We start from the raw sequence: 14,576 nt of genomic DNA, 5'->3' as shown, positions 1-14,576 counted from the left end.
CAATCGATGAGATAAATCCCGATAAGGCGCCAGGACCGGACGGTATGACGAGCCTATTTTATCAACAATTCTGGGAAGTCACGGCATCAGACATCATAAAGATGGTAAAAGAATTCTTCAGTACAAATTCTTTCGATCAGAGGCTAAACCAAACAAATATTTGCCTCATACCAAAGTCGGAGAGGCCGAGAGAGATGACTGAATTTCAACCAATCAGTCTATGCAATGTGAGTAATAAGATTATCTCTAAAATTCTATGCTCGCGTCTGAAGAAAATTTTGCCTAAGCTGGTTTCAGAGATGCAATCCGCCTTTGTGGCGAGAAGAGTTATTTCAGATAATATCCTATTAGCTCAAGAGGCTTTCCATTCTCTGCGTACAAATCCTATGTGTAAAGCGAAGTTTGTGGCAATAAAGACGGACATGAGCAAAGCTTACGACCGCGTCGAATGGAACTTTCTGGATGCCCTCTTACTAAAAATGGGATTCTCGGAAAGATGGGTCGCCTGGATACACTGGTGTATATCTTCGGTATCCTACCAGGTCTTAATAAATGGCGAACCAAAAGGGAGCATCTCACCAACCCGAGGTCTGCGGCAAGGTGATCCTCTTTCTCCCTTTCTGTTCGTACTGATGACAGAAGCACTTATCTCTCAATTAAAAGGAGCAGAGGATGAAGGTAGGATTACTGGTTTAAAGATTGCAAGAGCCAGTCCTGCGGTTTCTCATTTATTATTCGCAGATGATAGCTTATTTTTCTGCAAAGCGGAAGTCCAGCAGTGTGCTGAGTTAATGAGGATTATTAAATTATATGGGAGGGCATCGGGTCAGCAGCTCAATTTAAATAAATCTTCAATTTCCTTTGGAAACAGAGTTGGACATGAGATCAAAGGAGCTTTAAAATATACTCTTGGAATAACCAAAGAAGGAGGAATGGGTATGTATCTAGGATTACCCGAAAAGATCTGTGGTTCTAAACGTCAAGTCTTTGCATTCATAAGAGATCGTCTCAATGACAGAATCAACTCTTGGTCTGCAAAATTCTTATCTAAGGGAGGCAAAGAAGTACTCCTCAAATCCGTAGCTCAAGCCTTACCAACATATGTGATGTCATGCTTCCTATTACCAAAAGAGATTATTCAGAAGCTACAGGGAGCGATTGCTAAATTCTGGTGGAGCACAAAAGCAAATCATAGAGGTTTACACTGGATCGCATGGGATAAAATATGCATTCCTTTTGACAAAGGGGGATTAGGTTTCAGAGATCTACATGACTTCAATATTGCCCTCCTAGCCAAGCAAATGTGGCGACTACTACATCACCCGGATTCCCTTTTAGCCCGAGTCCTAAAGGGTCGATACTATCGTCACATAAGTCCCATGGAAGTTAAGAAATCAAATTCCCCTTCTTATGGGTGGAGGAGCATGCTAGCAGCGCAGGATCTCCTGCGAGAGGGCTTGAGGAAAACCATTGGCACAGGAGCAAGTACCCGGGTTTGGCTAGACCCATGGATACCGACTACTCCGGCCCGGGCAGCCAATGATGTCGGAATACATAGAGACCAGAATCTCCTCGTTAAACATCTTATCGACCAGGACACGAACTAATGGAGAACCGATATGCTAGACGCTTTGTTTGATCCGGATGATATCCCGTTAATAAGGAGTTTAAGGCCCAGTCACAACGCAAAAGAAGATGGTTATTGTTGGATTTATACGAAATCGGGCTTATACTCAGTCAAATCTGGCTACAAGCTAGCATCGCAAATAAAGGAAGAGAAGCGTGAAGGCAGTTTGGTGTACGACACCAACACTAACTCGTTAAAAGCACTGATATGGAAGCTAAAGACGACAAGAAAGATCAAGCATTTCATATGGCAAGCAGCCTCTGATTGCATAGCTTCGTGTAGCAGACTCGTAGATAGACACTGTGGGATTGAGCGTACTTGTCCCCGATGTGGAGAGCACGATGAAACCATCAATCATCTCCTGTTCTTATGCCCACCTGCACTACAGTCCTGGGCACTATCGGATATACCGACATCTCCGGGTGAATTCCCGAGCGCATCTTTATACGGGAATCTTGACTATCTCCTACTCCGGGCAAAAAATAAAGGGGTGCCCGAGACTATAATGAGGCGTTTTCCATGGATTTTGTGGTTTATATGGAAAGCGAGAAATGAAAAAGTGTTCAACGGCGATACTATTCTCCCACCGGACACAGTACAGCACGCGACACGGGAAGAAGAAGAATGGAGAGTAGCACAATGCATATCTGACCAGCTGCAACCACGTGAAGTATCAATACAAGACCATGATGACGATGAGAGGGTTTCACGCCTACCAAGATGCCAAGTGGATGCGTCTTGGGTGAAAAACTCAAGTTTTGTTGGTGGTGGTTGTATCATTGAAGCCGAACCAGAGCTTACCCTCTACGGTTCTTTCGGGATAGACCAAGTTCTATCCCCCTTGCATGACGAGTTTAATATCTTGCTGTATGCAATGGAAACTGCTATGCAGTTGGGTTATACATCAATGTCCTTTGAATCAGACTGTCTACAGCTTGTTAAGCTGTTAAATGAAGAAGAAGATTGGCATATATTGGCATCAGAGTGGAATGAATTCAATCACAAAAGAGCTATGTTTACTGATTTCTCTATTTCTTTTATTGCAAGAAAGCACAATGTAAGGGCTGACCTCCTAGCCAAAGGAGCTCGATCCCAAAATTCTCTATTTTCCCATGTAAACTCTGTAATTCCGAGTTGGCTAGCTTCACAGGCTAACCGTTTCACTTTGAATTAATAATACATAGGGTTCGATGTCAAAAAAAAAAAAAAGATAAAAACGTTGCACGATTCGTGGGACTTCTAAAATTACGTTCAAACTCATACTTGTTTCTTTCTTCAAAAAAAACTCATACTTGTTTCTGGGCATGAGCCATTATTTCGGGGATTAAAGAAACTTCTTGTTCATGGAAGTTTGTTCTTGTTTTTAAATAGACGAAAAAACTAACTTAAGTTAAGTAATCTAACAAAATTAAATATTCCCAAATTACAGACAGAATTATGTATTTATGGACTATCAAATCGAGTTGGTATAGGTAAAACCAAGTTGAACTTATTAAGTAGTTAAGTAATAACTATATTTAACAAAAAAAGTCCAGTAATAACAGTAGATTTGGTCAACAAAGATGTGAAAACCAAATAGCTTTCCCATGCACGCAAGGTGACGATTATTGTTTTGTCAGCTAGTGCATGGCTTCTTCTATCTTCATCATATCTACGTGTATATACACTGCTTGAATTTCATTTTTTTTTTTGGTAAAATAAAAAGATGATTTCACCTATTTACCGGAAATCCAAACATTGTAAATAGTCTCTCCCACCGTAAATTAAAATTGGATGACGGAAGTTACAGCCGTAATCTTTTTACCACTAGACCAACTCAATATTGGTTTAAATTTCGTATTTACGTCTGCTTCAAGATAAATATCTTTGTTCACCTATTATTCTTATTATTGGAAATAAATAATATAAAATTATAAACTATATTGGCCTATCAAGAGAAGCACAAACTAAAGCTTTTCAAATGAGACTTGGAGTATCTAGCAGGGGCGATCCCAAAATTTTTTTTTTGAGGGGTCAAAAACATGTTAAAAAGTCATCCATAGGTGTTGAACCCAGGATCTGTGGGTTCAATGATAGCCTTTTGAACCAAATACACTACTTTCATTTGGTAAAAACAGCTTGCAAATTTTACTTTTGATATTTCTGTGGTGTCAATTGACACCTATAGGTTGCAAGTGGGTCCGCCTCTGGTATCTAGTAAAGATAGTTTAATTCATAATGTCTCATCCATAACCTTGCGATTTTTAATGGTTGGAGGCTGTTCATTTTCAAGACTAAGAAAACTACATGGGTTTCCAGAGATGTATTTACATATTATTTTTACTTGTGAAATTAATATGAAATTCTGGATTTACTTATCTCTATTTTTATACTCTTTTTATTTTAATATATTTATTCGGCTGAAATATGTTTATTATAATTTTTTTATATAAAAAGACATCTTTTGTTTTATATTCTTATAAATAAAAATTATTTTGTGTAATGACACTTAACTAAATCAAAATATTAAATAATATATATATATATATATATATATATATATATATATTTCAAATTTTACTTTTAACTTTTTATTAAATATTTTTAAACTAATTAAATTTTTCATTGAATTTGAAACAGTGTATATTGTGAAAAACCCAAAAAATATTTATATTAAAAAGATGAAGCGCATTTTTTAAAAAAAAAGAAAGATGTATTTCATTTTTTCAAAAAAAAAGATGAAAATGTATTTTTTCAAAAATAAAATAAACAAGTGCGTTTTCAATTAAATGTCCGGTTGTCTACAGATATAAAGCTACATCTAACTGTATTTTTGTTTCATGCGCTAGTCCTCTGATATTTCACTTGTTATTTGAATATAATATGCTCTTATTTTATAAAGCATAGCCCGTGAGTGTGAAGAAATTACGAAAGAAATAAAAGGTATATGGAAAAGCCTAGGGTCAGTATATTAACTTCGAAAACTCTTTGATTCTATTTTGCAAAAGGATCCCAGGAAACTTAAAGCAAAAGATCAAGAAAATTTTGTCTATTAATATTGAAGGTGGGATGGATTCTTATTTGGGAATCTTAGGGGACATAAGTGGATCAAAATACAAGCAATTCACATTCCTCAAAAGGAGGCTTGATCACAGAATCAATGGATGGTCAGGTTGGTGGCTAACAGCAAGAGGTGGAAAAGAAGTTTTTAATTAAAGCTATAGCCTTAGCATTGCCTACATACAGTATGTCATGTATAGCTTTCTTATCCTATTAGAATTTGTGAAAAATTGGCAAGTGTCTTGGCACGCATCAGGTAGAGCTCGAATCCGCCAAAACGAAGAATGCACTGGGCAAAATGGGAGAAATTATGTGGCCCAAAAGATGAAGGGAGTATTGGTTTCTGATTAATTAATGAATTCAATCTGGTTTTATTGGCAAAACAAATATGGAGATTAATACAATTCCAAAAGTCTCATTCTTGTGAGAGTGCTGCGTTGAAGGTATTACCGCTTAAGCTCACCTTTACGGGCGATGGATACAAAATCTCCTTCATATGTATGAACGAGTTTGTTGGCAGCTAGGCCTCTATTTATGTAGGGGATCAGACAGAAAGTCTACTCGGGATACCAAATACGTGTTTGGGTAGATCCTTGGATCTTTATAATCTCTGCTAGACCATCTCGACATAGAGTACCAGTGGCACATCCACGTAAGACATTGAGCGATTTTTATTCATTGCTTTCCAAAAGAGCGGAATGTAGATATGTTGGAGAACCTCATTGACCATAAGGATATACCATTCATTCATAGTTTTGCCATAAATCAATCCAATAGAGATGACAAGTATAGCTGTGGAGCTTTACAAAAAGCGGGATGTACACAGTTAAATCTGAGTACTGGGTAGCGAAAATATTCTTTACCAAGAACAGGAGGTTGGGGGTTGCAGAACCCAATATTGCAAGGTTACAAGGTTTTGTTTGGAAGATCAATGCTCCACATAAAATGCATCGTCTGATATGGCAGATAGTATCTGGGTACCTAGCAGTCACGAGGGACTTAACACGACGGCATATTATGAAAATCACTGTCCTAGATGTGGATAATTGGATGAATCGGTTAACCATGCCGTTTTTTTAGTGCCCACCATCCTTGCAAACTTGGGTCTTCGCCTCGACACCATCGTGTCAGGGCAATTTTCCTATATTGAGAGTGTATGCCAACTTGGACTATTTGTTATGGCAAAAAAGCGACATAGAACATCCGGAATTGGAGAGAGATCCTTATCTATGGATTCTTTGGTACCTCTAGAAATCTCGTAATAACAAACTGTTTAGAAGAATAACATGGGACCCGGTAGAACTAATTAGACATGCTCAAAGTGAATGCAATGCATGGTTTGATGCAAAGATAAAGATCCTAGGGAAAATACAAACTCAACACTAGGTACAGAACACACAAGCCTTACCCTTGGAGAACATTGTTTGGTAGATGGATCTTGGATCTCGAAATCACATTTTCTGGATATGGATGGATATTGCTAAATGGATCTGAGAATGAACAACTCTTAGGGTTGGGAAATAGAAAATCTTCCCTATCAATAAACACTTAGCTAAGCCCTACACAGATCCCAAACACCCAAGCCACAAGACCCGAGCTTCCCAAGCCCTATATGAGCCGCGACTGATCATGTTGCCGACCAAGGCCGTCCGCCTCCGACGCTGGCTGACCACTTCAGTTTGTTGCTCGTCATTGTGGCTGCATCACCACAGATCCTCATCTCTTTGTTCAATGTTCGTCATCTTTGTCTTCGTCTTTAGATCTATTCTTCAGATCTTCATCTCTTTTGGAACCAAATTTCGTTCATCTCCAATCTAGTGAGGTGTTTTCAAAACTTGGTTCTTAACTCTTGATTCTTTGTATTGCATGGTGTTTTGTTATGATTCTTTAGCTTCCTTTAATGATGTTAGGTAGATAGATCTATGTTGTGTGGTGCACAAGAATGCCCATATTGTTAAAGGATCAAAATAGACTAATTTGTATTGATTTGATGGATTGAATAATGATATTGATTATGATAATGAACTGAATGAATTAGACTATTAGATCATTGGTATGAACTGATATACTAAATGTTATCGAGGATGATACTATGTGTAATTACATATTAATAAAAATTTTGATATTATGATGTAAAGTATTTTTGGTTAACATAATATAATTTTTTTAAATAATGGTAGTTATCAAATTAATGAAATTTCTTTTCAACTTGTGGGTAATTATATATTGATAAATCTAATCTAATTCTTTATTAAGGGTAATAAAGACTAAAAGGCTTTAACTTTTAACGTGAGAGCGAAAAATCATTTCACAAAATAATATTATAAATATTTCTCAATTCATTGCCAACTTTTATTTTTAGACAATGATTGATTTTTGATTATCCTAAGATATTTATCTTAAAATAGATGATTCATTCTATCTTATTCTTATGTGATATATTTATTCAAATACAGTCGTTCTAATATTCGTAAACCAAATATGATATAAACATATTTATAATATTTCAATATTATTAAAGTAAAATATAACATAAATTTAACTATGATATTATCGTTAGAATTTTTTATTACTCTCAAGATAATGATAAATTATTAGCTAAATAACAAATTAATTATTAAAATTAATAATTGATCATAAAATATGACTAAACCTATAACTATAGACAATATACATTTGCCTTATCCTTATAATATTAAATTATTTTTTCAAAAATAGTATAAATTTAAATTAAGTTCATGATTTATTAGTAAAATCCTTAAAAACATGACAAATAACTAAAATTAACTAAAATCATGAAGAAAATGACAAATCAGCAAATTTATTTCTATTAATTATTTAATTCATTTTTAATATAATATTATTAAGGTATACCAGGGAGTGTTATCCTAATCATTCTTTCTTATTTAATCAAGTTTCAGTAATGATGTAAAATTAAAGCTTCAAATAATATTTTAAATTTAAATTGATGACTCATCAGTTAAGATCATTAAAACATGAAAATAGGTAAAATTACCTAAAATCATGTATCTTAAAAGATAGATGATTAATTGTATCTTATGTGATATATTTAGTAAAACAGAGTCGGTTTAATATTAGTAAACAAAATATAATATAAATAAATTAAAAAAAAAAATATATATATATACATATAATTTTAATATTACTAAAGTAAATATAATATGAGTTTTACTACGATACTATCGTTCGAATTTTTAATTATTCATAGATAATGATAAATTATTAACTAATTCATTAAAATTAATTATTAAAATTAATAATTGATCATAAAATATGACTAAACCTATAACTATAGAGAATATAAATTTAACTTATCCTTATAATATTAATTTTTTAAATATAATATTATTAAGGTATATTACGAAGTGTTATCCTAATAATTATTTTCTATTTAATAAAATTTCAGATAATGATGTAAAAAGAAGTTTCAAAATAGAATAAATTTTAAATTCATGATTTATTAGTTAAAATCGTATAAAACATGATAAATAGTTAAATTATCTAAAATTATGGAGAACATGACAAATTAACAAATGTACTTCTATTAGTTATAAAATAATTTTTAATATAATATTATTAAGGTGTATTAGAGAGTCTTGTCCTAACCATTTTTTCTTATTTAATAAAGTTTTGTAAAAACAAAGCTTCAAATAATTTTATAAATTTAAATTGATGACCCATCAATTAAAATCATTAAAAATGACAAGTATGTAAAATTACTAAAGTAATGTATCTTAAAAGATAGATGATTCATTTTATCTTATGTGATATATTTATTTAAATATAGTCGGCTTAATATTAATATACCAGATATGATATAAACATATATATAATATTTTAATATAACCAAAGTAGATATAATATAAATATAACTATGATATTACCGTTAGAATTTTTAATTATTCTCAAAATAATAATAAATTATTAGCTAAATCACTAAATTAATATTAAAATTAATAATTGATCATAAAATATGACTGAACATATAATACTTGACTATATACATTTACCTGATTATTATATATTAAATTCGTTTTAATATAATATTATTAAGGTATATTAGGGAGTATTATCCTAATCATTATTTTCTTATTATTAAGAATGACAAATTAATAAATTCATTTCTCAAATAATTGTATTGATCTGAATAAAAGCTCTTTGATTCAGAAATTAACTATTTTACTTGGATAACATATCAAACCAATCGTATTTTTCAAAAAAAAAAGAGAAAAAGACTAAAAAGAAGTATAAAACAGTGAACTAAAAAAGTATATAAAACTTTTCTATATTCAGGTAAATGTAAAACGTTGTAGGATTTTATTTTGTAATATTTTTTAAAAAATCCTAACGTAAAACCATGTGCAATTGAACTATTGAGTTAAAGATTTCAACAGTTGAATGCTTACAATAATCTAGTTTAAAAAGTATAATTAGACACGGATGCAATAGTGTTAAAAAATTTCAGTCCATTAAAAACAAAAAAAAATCTGGAACCATATTTACACATGTCACTATATTGAAGCACTATGTTTTGATTAAAATATAAATTAAATATATGGTATTTTTACTGGCTACATGTATTTTTAGTATTTGTTTACCCCAATTGTTTAAAGATAATTATTTGATAGTAATATTTTTACATATTTTTATATTTATATCGAATTTTATTATTTAAAATTTCTAGAAATAGGTATTTGTTTCACTTTATTTGGACTCTAAATTTCTTTTTGAGACAGATTCAATAATAAATATTTTAATATTTGATCATAATTATTATTTGAAAAATATGAAAACATAGTTTATTTTTTTTTAATAGTTATTTTATTTATTTAGAATTTTTTATTTTGTTGGTATATAAATATTAAAATATTAGAAAAAGTGGGATAGGTTGTTGAATTTTATAAATAAAACTATTGTAGAGATAAAATTTATATGGGTGTTGAATTAATAGGTGCAAGTAAGAGAATACTATGTGTAAACTAGGGTGTTGAATACTTATAACCATTGTTGATACTTGATAGTTACAGAATTCAGATTATCCGACATTGCAACATTCTCTTTGTCAGATTATTTAAATAAAAGGTATCGAAAATAAGATATAATATATCAATTCTCACGCGGTTGCTTAAGAAATTTACTTTCCAAACTTGTCCCGACGTTTGTTGTTTTGTCCGAAGTTTTCTTAATGTGTTTCAAATACTATGCATAATTTATATTATTTTGCTAAAGTAAAGCTCGGTTATATCGTCTTCCACAAGTCATAGTTTGTTTTAATTCTTACTAGGGTAAACCCGCCCTACGGGCGGGCTGAATAAATAAACTAATAGTAAAAATCTATTTTAAATTATTAGTTTACTTTAAATAAAAAATAACATTAAGGTTCATTAAAGTTACTTTAACATGTTAGTGAATTTATATTTTTTTAAAAGATAATTTCTTATTTAAAAATATTAGAAATTGTCAGGATTTTTAATGAAAAGACTATATTTAATTTATTAAAATAATCAATTTGAAATCGTCAATATGAAAATTTAAATGTTAAATATGAAATATATAATAAATAATGTGATGCGTCAGTATAATTTTTTCTAAAATATTTAGGTATAAATTTTTGAAAAAGAAAAGATTATATAGCACCAAGATTTACTTAACTCGATTTCCTTAACCTATTCGTTTAGTTAATGAATAAATGATTTTTTGAACCGAAACATCTTTGTTTCTTTTTAAAAAGTTTGTGGTTTGCTTAACCAATTGGTTTAGTTTACGAATTAGTTAAATTTTGAACCAAAGCATTTGTCTATTTTTAGCAACAGAAATCAAAATTATCTCCAATGAACGAAAGCTTTGAATAAAAATATTTATAATCAAATACATGAACAAATTTAAACAAAATCCACAAACAAAGTCAAAAAATAAATTATCTCCCATAAACTTAAACTATCTGGAAATATTATGACTGAGGAAATAATTTTGCCACTGCATCAGCCTCATGAGCCTTGTATTGCATAATCCGGGAATATGATTGAAAGAGCAAGCTTTAAAGAGGCTGCTGAAATGGTAATTGTCAAAGAGAATGCCAGTCATCTCTTTGATGAGTCAGCTTGCAGAATTCTAACTAACACCCGCTAATTGGAGAATAAGTAAAATCGAGACAAAAATATGAAGAATACTTTGGCTTTGATTAGAAAAATATTATACCTATAAAACATACATAAATTATATGATACTCTTATATTAGCAGAAAAATTTCCTTAGAATCGTGACCAAAGAATATAAAACATATTTTGTTTACACTATTTGGCAGAACAAAACTTCTAAAAATAATAAAGGAAGCTGCTTCGTTTGATACAATGATGAGTGATACCTACAAATAAGAAGGTTCATCTCTCAGATTCATTATGGCTAAGTCAATCTCCTCTCTAGATCATCCACTTCAGTAGATTCTAACATGCATAGATTAAATACTAATTCTTGTATAGATTAAATATAATATTTTTCAAGGAATCTTCATTTGTTTGGTTTATATGATAAGTTTAGTAATTATTTAATTAATGATTCCTGTTTCGTTAAGATTAGCGGAGAATGATAATTGTTAAGGGATAATTATGTGGGTTGAGACTTGAGATTTCCTAATTTAGTTGGTTTTATGATTTTTTTTTATTGAATGAGAATAAAGGATGTTTCTGTGCATGACATTTTACAGTAACATTCCTACCAAAAAAAAATTTACAGTAACATTATCATAAAATTCAAATCTTAGTGCAGAAAAAAATAAACTAACATTAATCTCAATGTTTACTACTTATTCTATTATATATATATATATATATATATATTAGAAAGAAATTTATATTTTATATCAGTAAAATACGTGAAAATTTATTTGACACACTTTATTATAGAGATTTGTTATATTTTGACTTTGATAGTATGTACATTGAATTTTAAAAGTATAGTTAATCGTGTTCAATATGGAAAGATGAATCATTCTTTTATATGTTTATTTCTTGAAATTTAGTATCACTTTTGCTTTTATAGATCTTCTTTGTTACTAATTCAAATAGTGCAAAAATTATAGTCAATTAATTAAAATAAAAAATAACTTATATTATGTAGGAAACACAAATGTAGGAAACATGAACAAACCTTCCTTCATCCCTCCATAATCACAAAATAGACGTTTCTGCATATGGCTCCGAGTGTTCTTTAATCATGGGCCGGTAATCTTTTCAGCATATTAAGCCTTATTTCAAATAAAAGATCTTCTATTCTCGCTGGACCGTCATCTCTGTAACTTTATTTATTCTGGACCTAGTTATTATGAATTTTGTTCGTCTAGCCTCGTTTGCGTTTGGCCCAAGCTCATTTCACCTAACTATATGTACATCGTTTTCGTCGTCCACTCGCGAACTCAATTTGTTCTCTTCTGCAGAACTACGATCTCTATAAAGAACTCTCTCTATAAACAAACCACCTGTGTTCAAAAGAAAAAAATCAAACCACCTCACTTTTTCTTTGGTTCAATAAACAAATCACGTTCCTTTATACCTCCACAATCACAAAACAATAATACCAATTTGGTTTGATAAAATAAAAGAATACTAATTTTCTTGATATATTATTAAATTGAATCATTAAACGTCGAAGGAGGTGGAATCATAGGGATTCGCGGCGAGGGACGACGTAGAACAGCCGTCTACTCCGTCTTTGATGCAGAGGAACTGACCAAGTTTTCTTTATACAGAGCCTTTGTTGCGGGGTTCGCAGCCACTTTTCTCTTCTTGTCGTCACTTTTTTGACTGTCATCGGCTTCCAGATTCAGTCAGATACTAAGGCTGGTGGCGACCACTGTGGAGGTGTCGGAATCCTCGGCATCTCATGGCTTTCGATGGGATGATCTTCATCCTTATACTGCATGCAGTTATCTCAGGTATTAATGTAACGAACCGGTCTGATTAATATCTTTCTTAATGAAATCGTAGTAGAAAATAAGAAAGGTTTATTGTCAGATCTGATTTTACTCTGAGTCTAAAAACGCAAATGTCTGAACGCTTTAATAAGAAAGGTTTCCGGTCACCGGCATTACCTTCTCGTCGAAGAGGAGCATGTCGACAGCGGACTTTGACGCTGGTGTTACATTGAACTTCGACAGTGGAGTTACAACGTCATGTCTTCAAAGCCGAAAGCAGATCGGTAGAGGCTGCCATTCTGGATCAATGGGATTGTGAAGATTACAATGATTTAGAAGAAAGTGATGATCTTCACATCTCTAAAGTCGCTTATTTATAGGTTCAGATCGGCAAGCAATAAGTTGAAAGGTGTATTGATGAGACGTCATGGTTTAAGTTCTTTGATGAAGTCAATGACAACATTAATTTTATTCATTGAATCAAATCAACAACCGTTACCGTCGTGGCTACAAAGTCACTGAACAGAACATCTAACGACATGAAGGCGTGGCTAGGTCATTTAACGGGGAGAAAGAAGAAGTGAGTTAATTCACAAACCAATACTGGACCTAATAAATAGATCTAAAAGGTTTAGTTTAATACATAAAATCTTATTGTTTTTGAAAAAGCCCAACCATAAACACATCATCGAATTAAGCCCAAAATCACATTGAGTCGTGACTTAAATGAAACGCTGCGGATGGTGGAGCACGGACACGTGTCAGCACCAGGGAACTCGAGTTTATGACTTGTAATCCTATGTGGCAGCAGGAGGGATTAAACCCTTCTTTATATAAATAGATTAAATCATTCGTTGCTTTAAATGAGATCACACATTTATTTTTATCTTTTTTCCTTTTACTCTAATAAGATGTGCAACACATGTAAGCATATTGTACCACACAGGTATGAGTACTTGTGCGACCATGTTAGATAACGGTCAATGAGAAAACAAAGGAACAGCAAAGGTAGTTTAGCAAAATGGGTCGAACCTTACACCAAAAAAATGGGTCGAACCGACCGAACCGGTTTTTTCGGTTTTCGGTTCGGTTCGGTTCGGTTTTCAATTCGGTTCAATTCGGTATGAGTTTGAAAATTAATTCTGTTATCGGTTCGGTTCGGTTTTCACTTTTTAAAAAAAAAAATTGTAAAAAACGATAACCGGTAATAACCAAAAATAACCGAAAAACCGAACCGAAAATAACCGAATAACCCAAAATAACCGAATTTACCGAAATAACCAAATTTAACCGAAAATACCCGAATATTTTGGAAAAACTATACCAAAATTAACCAAAACTTTAAAAGTCGGTTATTTTCGGAAATAAATTTGAAAACCGAAAAAACCGATAACCAATCCGAACCGAACTGAATTTCATTCGGTTTATTTCGGAATTTTTTTTAAAACTTTGGTTAACCGAAAACCAACGGTTCGGTTCGGTTCGGTTTCGGAAAACCGAAGTCGCAGGCCTATGCGACTCGTTGTCGGGAAGGAACGTATATACGTACAAAATATAGTTTAGCTAGTTATTTTTTATATTTAGAATATAGACGACTTCTAGGAAATCTTGTAAGTCGAAAATATTTCACATAATTGAAACTTTTTGTCTTAATATATAACAAAAATTTATATATTTTTGTTCTTTCTCTCACATGACTGCAACAAAAATATAATATTTTCACTTTAAAACTCCATAACCTCTCTATAATCTATTTAATCTTAGAAACACTAAACTTTATATCAATTTCTCGTTTATTGTCTGATGCCTCTCACTAATGTATCTTATTTTTGCAGGTTTTTAATCACATGGTTTTCATATTTCTCTCATTTTAAAGTAAATCTATAAATTTTGTATATGCATTTTTATGTTTTTTATAAAGGTAGATTTATCTAATATTTCACTTATTTTCTCTGTTTTGATGCCAATTGAACGCTTTTA

The sequence above is a fragment of the Raphanus sativus genome, chromosome 1 (assembly GCF_000801105.2).
Source record: "Raphanus sativus cultivar WK10039 chromosome 1, ASM80110v3, whole genome shotgun sequence".
NCBI lineage: Eukaryota > Viridiplantae > Streptophyta > Magnoliopsida > Brassicales > Brassicaceae > Raphanus > Raphanus sativus.
The sequence above is the reverse complement of the archived record's forward strand: the minus strand, read 5'-3'. Positions refer to the sequence as shown.